The sequence below is a fragment of the Myotis davidii genome, unplaced genomic scaffold, assembly GCF_000327345.1.
Source record: "Myotis davidii unplaced genomic scaffold, ASM32734v1 scaffold641, whole genome shotgun sequence".
In the NCBI taxonomy this organism is placed as follows: Eukaryota; Metazoa; Chordata; class Mammalia; order Chiroptera; family Vespertilionidae; genus Myotis; species Myotis davidii.
The window spans coordinates 2,313,527-2,325,464 of NW_006293232.1; positions in this window are offsets into that span (position 1 = coordinate 2,313,527).

The window sequence follows — 11,938 nt, forward strand, 5'->3', positions numbered from 1 at the left end:
TCATCCCTTCTTATTCTTATTTTTCTTATCACGTTGGTCACGTTTTCCTGTGCAATGTTGACAGTTGCTGTGGCAGCTGGCATTTCTGTCTTCTTCCTGATTCCAAAGGAGCTGCTTTGTTTGACGTGTGCTGTGAATATCTGGTTTACAGTGCTTATTATTTTAAGGAAGCTCCCCTCTATTCCTAGTTTCGAAGATGATTTTAATCATAAGTATGTGTAGAACTTAATTAACTGCGTGGATCTATCAAAAAGGTTGTGCTGAGGTTATAAAGGCACACTACAGACAGTTCATGAGAGTATTTGGGGTCCATGAGAAGGGGCAATAAGTGGGCGAAATGTGGTAGATACAGAGAGTGGAATACTAGGGGAACAGTCACAAGGGATGACTTAGAGATACATTCAGCAACAAGAATAGATCTTCAACACATTGTGTTGGATGAAGAAAAAGCAAGGAAGGATTGAGATCTATACTATGGCAAAATATCACGTAAATTTTTAAAGCTTAGGAACACGTGTAGCTGGGTATGTACTAATTTTTCTCAAGTAAACATACATTCAAGGATATCCTACAGACAATTGAGTACCAATAGAAGGAAGAAAAATAAGAGTGGGAATGAGAGAAGGGAAAGGGAAGGCAAAATATAATAGAGTATAGATAGAACATGCACAGACCCATGAGACTAGTGTACCGTGAACTGAAGAATGGGGTTCATTTAACTTCCTGGTTTTAGACCCTAAAATGAAATAAATATAATAGCTAATGTTACTGAATACCTAGGGTATGCCTGGCTCTGGGGCAAACATTAATGTCCCCATTTTACAGTTGAGGAAATTGAAACTTAAGAAATTTAAGTGACCAACCTAAGGCGTTACAGCTTTGTGTGGCAGAGCTGGGATTCCAACTCAGGTCTGACCACCTGTAAAGCCCACACCATAGCCCTTGTCTCCCTCCAAGGTGATATGCCTTACTTCAGGTACTGGCAAATCCTGTGTTCTATACCTTGCTCTGTCTTCTGTTTAGTCCCCATCAGAAATCCTTTTATCAGGTTCTCCTGGGAAACCATTGACCCTGAGGGCTGACAAATGCAAAAAGTAATGATGGCCTTGGGCAGAGGTGGCCAGTCTTGGTCTTGGCTGAGTGAAGCTACTCAAATGAATGACACTTTATTTTAAAATGAATGAATCAGAGAGTTGGGGAGCGATCATAAACTGCTATTTAAAAAGGAGGGGCAGCTGGAAAATAATCTAGACAAGAAAGCCACTTTTGAAAATCCGTGCTTTGTTTCTGAGTAGATGAATAACCTTTATCCTCAAGTTCTCTGAATTTACCACCTCCTGGGAAATTTGACTTGTGTTGATGAGACAGCTCTACAGAGTGACAGAATGGTTGAGAAAGTATATAAGTGACTTTAAACAGTGAAAACTTTTCAATTTTTCCAAATGTGCTCATTATAAAATCAGAAGTATCAATCATTTTCAAGCCTTATCTGCATTTTCCAATTCTCTGTTGTGATTAATGACATACCAATCAGTCACATTGTGCCCTCCACGCATGATATTTTTGTTGTTGTGGGTTTTCTTACACAAATTTTCCTCTGTAACGTGTCTTCCTAAAAAATAGTTATTTTTCTTCTTATTATTCTTTTTAAATTTAAATTCTTTATTGTTGAAAGTGTTACATATGTCTCCTTTTCCACACATGATTTTTAAAGGCACTTATATATTCCCTGTAATAGGGAGGCAGTACAGCATGGTTGCAAGTATACATAAAAATAAATTTAATACAATTTTTTCCATATTTTGTATTTTTGAACTAGTGTCAAATCACTTCATGCTGTTGCTAATCCTAGATCATGCTTGTCTTGTGACACCCTTCACATTTTCATATATATATATATTATTGATTTCAGAGAGGAAGGGAGAGGGAGAGAGAGGTAGAAACATCAATGATGAGAGAGAATCATTGATCGGCTGCCTATTGCACGCCCCATCAAGCCTACAACCCAGGCATATGACCTGACTGGGAATCAAACCAGGATCTCCTGGTACATAGGTGGACTCTCAACCACTGAACCATGCTCACTGACGGCCCTTCACATTTCCCTTGGCCTGCCTTTTATCTCCAGCCATTGCTTTTATGATCAGCTGTACACAGTGTAACCTCAGCTGCACGGGACATCTCTCACTGCTGCCCCCACATGGGAGCAACCCTGGGCCAATGTAGATGGGAAATGGTGGATAAATATTCCCTCTAACATCCACTGGGCAGAAGATTTTGTGGTGCATTTAGTAGCTTCAGGGGAGCAAGTATCAGATGCCACAGTGGTGATCAGCTTGATAATGCATCATTGGGTTAGCTTCATTCTTCCCTGTTACCCTCTACCCAGTCCCTCTCTACTGTTCCTTGCAAACACTTCCCAAAATAATCGATCTGCATCCAAACTCTTATCTCATGCTCTATTGTGGAGGGAACCTAGGCTAGCATAGTTCAAAAAGAGAATACTATATTCACTCATTGAAGACATATTTCATGCCTACTGTGGTCCCAAGCATTGGTGTCTGAATTTTATCCATGAGGAAAAATACAATTTAAAAATTTAAACTCAATCTGCAAGTCAGCTCCAAATCAATTTTTCAGTTATTCAGCCCAGTGGCTTTAGCTTAAATTGTTTTAATGTTTTTTTATTAGGAAACCCCTGTAAATAATGACGGTCTACATGTTCAGACAAGTTCAGATCAGTTCGCTCAGTGTCCATGGTTCCTGCTTGTACAGAATTAATTCCCTAGGCATAGGTGTGGATGGTCAAAGAGCTGTGAAGTTAGTGCATCAATGGTGTTGTTTTCTTTGGACCTTATTTCAACAATACTTTCTAAAATAATTTTGAACATCTTATTTAAAAATATATCCAGTTATCATTTTGATATATTTGCTTTAATATTTTCTCTTTATATGTATATATTTTTTCTGACCCGGTTACAAAGAAGTTGCAGACTTCAACTTTGACCTCCTAATATGTTAGTATGCATTTGTTAAGAACAAAAATATCTTCTTGTTCTCTTATAAAACCTCAATACAATCACAAAATTTAACATGTAGATTAGACAACACTATTGTCTAATCTGCATTCCATTGTTAAATTTTGACAATTGTCCCCAAATGTACCTTAAATTTAAAAAATTTTCTTTTTCAGAGCACAGTCAGGTCAGGGTAATTGATTGCATTTGGTTGTCATACCTCTTTACTCTTCTTTAATCTATAACACAAACAGTCTTGCTCTCCTGTTTTTTCAAACAAATTATGAGAAATACATTATTAAAATGTGCAGAGGAAGGAAAATTCCCATTATGCGCTAGATGTTAACTGCTAACCACTGTGATGGAAATCCTTTCAAACATATTGTCCACCTCCTGGTCTACAGTGAATGGTCTACAGGTCAAATAACTCCTGGAGAACTGAACTTACAAGCATTGAATATTTTGTGCTGCAGAGGTATTTCTGGTTACCTACGAGTACCCTATTCTCCAGAATGGATTTAAGATTACTTACATAGGTACCAAATAAAACAAGAGGAAAATGGTTTCAAAGGAGAGATTCTCTATTTTCTAGTTCCTCTCTAGTTCTCTAACCTGGATGTTCCCACTTTCCTCACTCAAGCATTCTTTCCCTGGAAAATCCATCCCCCTCAAAGCAGGAAGCCCCACTCCAGTGAGCACAGGGTGGATTTGACTTTCCTTGGCCCTCAGTAATTTTACCTTGATGCCTTGATGGGCACCTTCTTCAATTAAAAAAAAAAAAAGTATTAGCCCAGCTGATGTTGCTCAGTGCTGAGCGGTGACCCATGCACTAAAAGGAATTCCTGGTCAGGGCACATGCTTGGGGTTTCAGGCTCGATCCCCAGCGGGGGGTGTGCAGAAGGCGGCAGATGGATGTTGATGTTTCTATCTCATCGATGTTTCTATCTCTCTCCCTCTCCCTTACTCTCTCTCTCTAAAAAGCAATAAAAAAAATTAAAATTTTTATCTTAAAACTCAGATGTATAAAAATGAACATATTTTAGATCCCACATATAAGTGAAACCATACATTTATCTCTCTCTAGCTGACATTTTACTTAGCATAATCCCTTCCAGGTCCACCCATGTTGTTGCAATGGCAAGATTTCATTATTTTTTATGCTGTGTAAATCCCACTGTAAATCTATACCGCATGTTCTTTACCCATTCATAGAAACAGAGACCAAAGGGATGGTTACCAGAAGGGAAGGGAGAGGAGAGGGGTGAAAAACATGAAGGGGCATATAGTCATTAATACTGTGATATGTTTGCACAATGACATGATGACTAGAATTCATGAGGTGATGACATTGTAAGACATAAAAATGTCCAATCATTATATTGTACACCTAAAACTAATAAATTACTATAATATTGTATAAAACAAAGCTTAAATTTAAAAAATGAATTCTCTAACCTCAAGAAAAATTTAAAAATGAATATAATAATATTATATATTTTCTTTTACCTGACTTTTTTTTTCTATTTGGATTTTAAAAGAAATTAAAACATTTTCAAGCACCCCTAAAAGTACTGTGGGCCTTAGGCATTATGTCTACTGTGTCACATGTGCATTTCCCAAATTGAGTGGTGTGATATGGAAGCATAATGAGAGGCTATAGCAGGAAGGTCAGGCATGGTCCCTGACTCCCAATCCCACGGAAGTGTGTAAAAGGTGCGTGAGGATGGATCCCAGGCCCAAGGTCAATAGCCAGGGATAGATGTGGGTCTCAAGTCAGACTGCTTTTGCAGTAGTCCCCTCTGTGTTAGTTCCAGGTATGTCCACTTATTTAACCATGGAACCTGTTAGAATAGTACATTCACCTCTCCTAGGGACCGGTATAGTTTGGATGGAGGGCAGTACTTAAACTCATATTAAGAGAGGAAATATTTCCTTAATTAGCAAGGCTCCTCCCCTTCCCTGCCAGTTAGTATGTCTCCTGTTATTGTGTGGAGTTGCTCTTGGATTCCAGCTCTACTGATTAAAAAAATGAATATTCTCTCAGTATTATCCATTCACATCGTTGCTTCAAGGAAGGGCTCCAAATGTAAGACTCTAGCAAAGACTCAATTAAAGCCTTTAATTTTCCCAGTCTGGAGGTTGAGATGGAGGGAAATAGTTCATTAGCCACTCCATAATGTAAAAGAGCATTACCAGGAATCCATAACACACTGGCCTGGGGTTTACAAAGTTGAGAACTATTGCATTCAATATAAAGAAGTGAGAATGTAAGCCTCTTTTTGTCCATTGGGCACAGCTCCCACTGACTCTCTTACTGAACTCATGCCTCAAATAACTCTGCCCTCAATGTGCCCTATTGCCAGACATGATGGCCAAGCTCAGGTCTTCTCAAGTAGAGTTATGATGGCTGGGATTGTTTTTATGGTGGCAAAATTCAAATTTGGTAAGATTCCAAGTAACCAAGTCTAATCTTGGTTTAGCCTGATACTATGGTAATACTAGGCAAAGTTCCTGGGACTCACTGGTGCTTAGTCATTGAGGGAGAATTTCCTTGGAAGGGTGAGTGAGGAGAGCAGTGGGTGAGGCTCTGACAATACACCCCAGCCCCAACAGGGCTGCTCTGCTTTAATTTGTTTCATGTATTGAGGTTCTACGTACAATTTTGTTTGAAAATTAGATTTTCTCCTGAAAAAAAGTTTGAAAGCCATCCATAAAGGCTTTTCCCTTACTCTACGGAAAGAAACTACCTAAACAATACTATACAACATTGAGAGATTTAGTGTGGCGATACTCCATCCACCTGAACTCAGTGCACAATGAAAGCAATAGTCTTGGACTCCAAGAGAATCAACCCTAGCTCAGCAATGATGAGCTGTATGACTTTAACCCGGTAGCACAGCCTCTTTGTCACCTATAACATGGGGATCATAAAACTTAACTCACAGGGAGTGTTGGGGTTGGAAAATGAGATAACGTATGTGAGGAACTAGCCAGTTTAGATAGCAGGTCCAATAAAGTTTACCATTACTCTGTGCTCCCTATTCCCCTGAGGGGGGCCCCATGGACTTGCCCTATTAAAGGAACTTCTTTCCTACCCTATGGTTCAAAACCCATTTTCTCCTATTTGAGCCCCAGCAATGATAAAAAATGTTGGATATCATTCTGAGCAATGAGTCCTCGTGTGTTAGAGAAAATTATTTTATTTATTTGGTTACTTATTTGTTTTCTGTTCCTTCCATATGGTTCCACCATGAGGACCTGAACTTTGTGGGTTTGCTGCTTATCCCCAGTAACTAACAGGGGCCCAGGACTTGGCAAAGTATTTGTTGGATGATTGAAGATGCTTAAAGACCATGAGGAAATTCCCATTAGTTTTTTCTTCTCTGCTTTATATTGTCCTATCATTTCATACTTTTCCATAAAGAAATTTCAGACCAACTCTATAATCATCTTTCCTAAATGACTCAGCAATTTTAGCAATTATGAGAGCAAAATACAAAATCACTATTTCGATGCTTTATAATACACAGAAGTAAACTTAAATCTTGCTTACTAAGTGTAACTTGTTCACTGCTTAGAGTTTAGGCTGTAGACTAATATACTTAATAAATAAAGCAAGATATTATAACCATAATCCCAAGAGAATGCAAATGGAATTTCAGGCAGAATGGCAGGTTGCTAAAGTTGATGTCTAAATAATTGTGGTTTATGGTATAGGCTACATGCATATAGCATTACTAGGCAAAAAAAGGGCCTTAATAAATCTTTCAAGAGGGAACAGAATATGACTAATTTCCAAGAATGCCATGTAATACTTTTGATTCTCTTATTATAAAACAATTTTTAAAAGTTTAGAATTTTATTAATCATCCCAGAGTACAACTGGTAAAGTGGTTTCAAATAAAATGAGGCAGAGATAATGGTCAAGACATTCTTTTTTTTTTTTTTCTTCAAGGGGAATGTATCTGTTAAGACTAGGGGAAAGAATAAATATAATGCAGAAAAGTATAAAAAGAAAGGAGAAATTGATTATTTAAAAATCTTTTTTTTGAATTTTATTTCAGAGTGAGGAAGAGAGGGATAAAACATCAATGATGAGAGGGAATCATTGACCGGCTGCCTCCTGCACATCCCAACTGGGGATCAAACCCACAACTCAGGGATGTGCCCTGACTGGGAATCAAACTGTGACCTCTTGGTTAATGTGTCAACACTCAACCACTGAGCTAAGCGATTTTTGATTTTTTTAAATATATTTTTATTGCTTTCAGAGAGGAAGCAAGAGTGAGGGAGAGATAGAAATATCAATGATGAGAGAGAATCATTGATCAGCTGACTCCTGCATGCCCCCTACTGGGGATCAAGCCCGCAACCCAGGCATGTGCCCTTGACGGAATTGAACCTGGGATCCTTCAGTCCACAGGCCAATGCTCTATTCACTGAGCCAAGCCAGTAAGGGTAAGCTGGGCGATTTTTAAAATTGGACACTTTTAAAATGGCAAAAAAAAAAATGTGTCAACACTCAACCACTGAGCTAAGCGATTTTTGATTTTTTTAAATATATTTTTATTGCTTTCAGAGAGGAAGCAAGAGTGAGGGAGAGATAGAAATATCAATGATGAGAGAGAATCATTGATCAGCTGACTCCTGCATGCCCCCTACTGGGGATCAAGCCCGCAACCCAGGCATGTGCCCTTAACGGAATTGAACCTGGGATCCTTCAGTCCACAGGCCAATGCTCTATTCACTGAGCCAAGCCAGTAAGGGTAAGCTGGGCGATTTTTAAAATTGGACACTTTTAAAATGGCAGTGAGTATTTTCTGTTTAATTATGTATGAAGCATGATAAATAGATGCTCACTTAAAAGTGTAACAGAAAATACTGAGGGCAAAGTGTTTGTGTCCTGAAAACACAAATAGATAAATTGCTAAGTGGAAATAAAGAGGAACTTTGTAGTCAGTCTTACTTACAGGTTGAGAATGAGAGAGCGAAACTGCCTGTGCTACTATGAATTAATCATCCTAATCTCATATCAATCCTTTTCAATGAAAGAATTACAGCACTTGCCTGTTTATTTGTATGGGGTAGTCTACTCTGGCCTTCCAAGTGTCCTGCCCAAATCAGCAGTATTAACTTAAAACCAAGAATAGCACTACGCAGAGTTGACCTATTGGCCTTTTAGTCTCCTGGTTACCTTAAACAAAGCATGTCAAACTCAAAGACTAACGCAGGCCAAATAAATGAGGCATATGGCCTGCAGGCTGAATGTTTGACATGCTTGCCTTAAACCATTTCCTTTCCAGCACATCAAGTAAAAAGGACAGTATTGTCATATATTTAAAGAACAACATAGAAGAAGAATGTGGCAGTAGCATCTCAGTCAACATTAAAATAACAATTTCTTCTTATTCCTTAGGACATAAAAACCTGAGAAAATATGGTTAAGTTGCACAGTTCGAGATATAAACTTAAATAACCGAATTCTTACCATATGGGTTCTGCGATGGCTTTCATTGCTATTTACCTAAAGGAGTTAAAACTTCCCACATGTAAACCTGCACATGGATGTTTATAGCTGCTTTGTTCATAATTGCCCAAACTTGGAAGCAACCAAGATTTCCTTCAGTAGGTGAATGGATAAATAACTGTGCTAGCTCCAGATAATGGAATATTATTCAGTGCTAAAAAGAAATGAGTTATTGAGCCATGGAAAGATATGGAGGAGCCCTGCATACATACTTACTAAGTGAAAGAAGCCAGTCTGAAAAGGCTTCACATAGCATGATTCCAACTATAAGACTTTCTGGAAAAGGCAAAGCTATGGATAGAGTAAAAAGATCTGTGGTTGCCAGGACTTGGGGGCTGGGAGGAATGAATACATGGAACTCAAGGGCAGTATGAAACTATTATTGTGAAAACATGTTATTATACATTTGTTCAAACCATAAAATGTACAACACTAAGGCTGGCCCCCAGTGTAAACCTTATAAACTTGGGGTGATTATGATGTGTTGATGTAGCGAATATACCATGCTGATGGGGGATATGGATAATGCAGTAGGCCATGCACATGTGAGGGCAGGGTATAGATGGGAAATCTCTGTACCTTCCTCTCAATCAATGTTGCTGTGAATCTGAAACCACTCTAAAATATAAAGTCTAATATATATATATATGATAAAAAAAATTTGTATGCAGAATATAAAGATTTAATGGAATACTCTTCATCAATAAAGAGGAACTACCCCCTGGCCATTGTGACTTAGTGGTTGAGCATCAACCCATGAACCAAGAGGTCACTGGTTCAATTCCTAGTCAGGGCACGTGCCAGGGTTTGGGGCTCGATCCCTGATAGAGGGCGTGCAGGAGGCAGCCAACCTGTTTCTCATTCTCGTTGATGTTTCTATCTCGCTATCCCTCTCCCTTTCTCTTTCTCTGAAATCAATAAAAACATATTAGAGGAAAAAGAAAAAAGGAACTACTGATACATGCAACAATACTGAAGACTCTCCAATGGATTAAGAAAAAGAAGCCAGATTAAAAGGTTACATATTGCCCTAGTCAGTTTGGCTCAGTGTATAGAGCGTTGGCCTGAGGACTCAAGGGTCCTGGGTTCGATTCCGGGCAAGGGCACATGCCTAGGTTGTGAGCTTGGTCCCTGGTAGGGGGTATGTGGGAGGCAGCCGATCCATGATTCCCTCTCATCATTGATATTTCTACCTCTCTCTTCCTCTCCCTTCCTCTCTGAAATCAATAAAAAAATATATATTTTTTAAAAAGTTACATACTACTCAGTTTCATTTATGACATTTTTTTAAAAAGCAAAGTACTACCATAGAAGAGATCAACAGTTGTCAAGAGAAGGATGTAGTGGGAGCTGTTTCTAAAGAGGCATGCGGGACATTTGGAAGATCATGGAACTTGACCACAAGACCTGCTTCCTGGATCCTGAAATGGCACAGGGCTGCACAACTGAAATGCCTGAAGTGAATTAATTGAACTAAGTGTCATTAGGTTTCAGGCATGCACATGGAACATGGTGAACTGAACACCTGAGACTTCCTTCTACTCAAAACCCTATAGAAAGAAGCACTGGCAAAGACCATGTCTCCTATTTGGGATTTGTTCTTGGCAAAGCAAACTAACTCCTTCAGTGGTTCCCCTGTTAGGAAACACTCCAAAATTCTTAGCCTTTTTTCCAAGGGTCTTCCGGATCAGATCCTGAGCTCCTCCCCAGAATCACCTCTTACCTCCCACTCCTGTTCCCCAGCACACCCTTGTCTTCTGGTCCAGTTCCTCTAGCCCAGTGGTCGGCAAACCGCGGCTCGCGAGCCACATGCGGCTCTTTGGCCCCTTGAGTGTGGCTCTTCCACAAAATACCACGTCCGGGCGCGCACGTACAGTGCGAAGTTGACTTAAAACTTTAAGTAAAGTTTATTAAGTTAATTTTAGGGAACGTTGTGGAGTGAAAGAAGATGTAGTATTGAGGATTGAGAAAGGTATGTTGAGATGGTTTGGATATATAGAGAGGAAGAACGAAAGGAGATAAACGAAACAGGTATACAAGACAAGTGTGGATGGGAGAGTTGGAAGGGGTCGACCTCAGCGAAAGTACCTCAATCGGATTGAGGACTTTTTTTAGCAAAGGACAGCTTAGGAGTACCCTAATTAAGTTAATAACAATGTACCTACCTATATAGTTTAAGTTTAAAAAATTTGGCTCTCAAAAGGAATTTCAATCGTTGTACTGTTGATATTTGGCTCTGTTGACTAATGAGTTTGCCGACCACTGCTCTAACCCAAACACGTCAAACTCATGAGGCAGGCCGTGAGTTTGACAAGCTTGCTGAGTTTAACCTATCATATTCTCTCACAAGTATGAGCTTTTGCCCATGCTAGTTCTTCCCAATACATATCTCCTGCACTCACCTCTTAAGGGTACTTGGTAACTTCTCTTCATATTTAAAAATTCAAGATTCACACAAACATTCCTCTAGATCAGGATCATCTGCCCTAATTTCCATTCACTCTTGACACCCCTCATCTATGCTCCTGTTGCACTCCAAACATTGCTATGCCCTGATGCTAATCAAGGCACTGAGTGTCCGAATGCGTTACTCTTTCCTCCTAGTTGTAGGACTTCCACTCAGCCACCGTTCCTGTGGTTCTGGATGATGTCCCTTCCGTCTTTTAGTTTCACTTTTGAAATGGTTGTTCGAGGCGGCAAACTCCGGCGTTAACCTATGCCGCCATCTTGGTTCTTCCTTCCTCCATTCACTCTTGACACCCCTCATCTATGCTCCTGTTGCACTCCAAACATTGCTATGCCCTGATGCTAATCAAGGCACTTGAAAATCATTGCTTCATCAGTCTGTCTGTCAGTTCTAGACTGAGGTCTTCTTGAGGGCAGGGACCATGTTTTTCACTTCTGTGTCCCCAGAATCTAGCATAATACCTATTGTGTGTAAATATCTATAATAATAAAAGGGTAATATGCTAATTAGGTCGGATGTCTTCCAGACATCCTTCCTGACAAAGGCAGGGCCAGAGGGAAGCCAGCCCGGGTCTTGGGTGCCTGTGGGCAGCCCGAGAGAAGCCGGTGCAATCAGGAAGCCAGTGCCAGCAGCGGGGGAAGGAAGGCCTACTCTTGCACGAATTTTCATGCATCGGGCCTTAGTCTTACCTAATAATAGACAAACATGTAAATTAACCATCCCTCCGCTATGCTCACCAGCCAATCAGGAGAGTATGCAAATTAACCCAACAAAGATGGTGGTTAATTTGCATACGTAGGGGAAAAGCGGCGGAGTGAAGACTGAAGGCTCTGTCTGGAGCCGTGAAGGCTGAAGGCTCCGTCCAGAGCGAAGGCCTGTGTCCCAGGTGCCAGAGGAAAAATGGTGCCAGGAGCCAGGGGAAGGGGA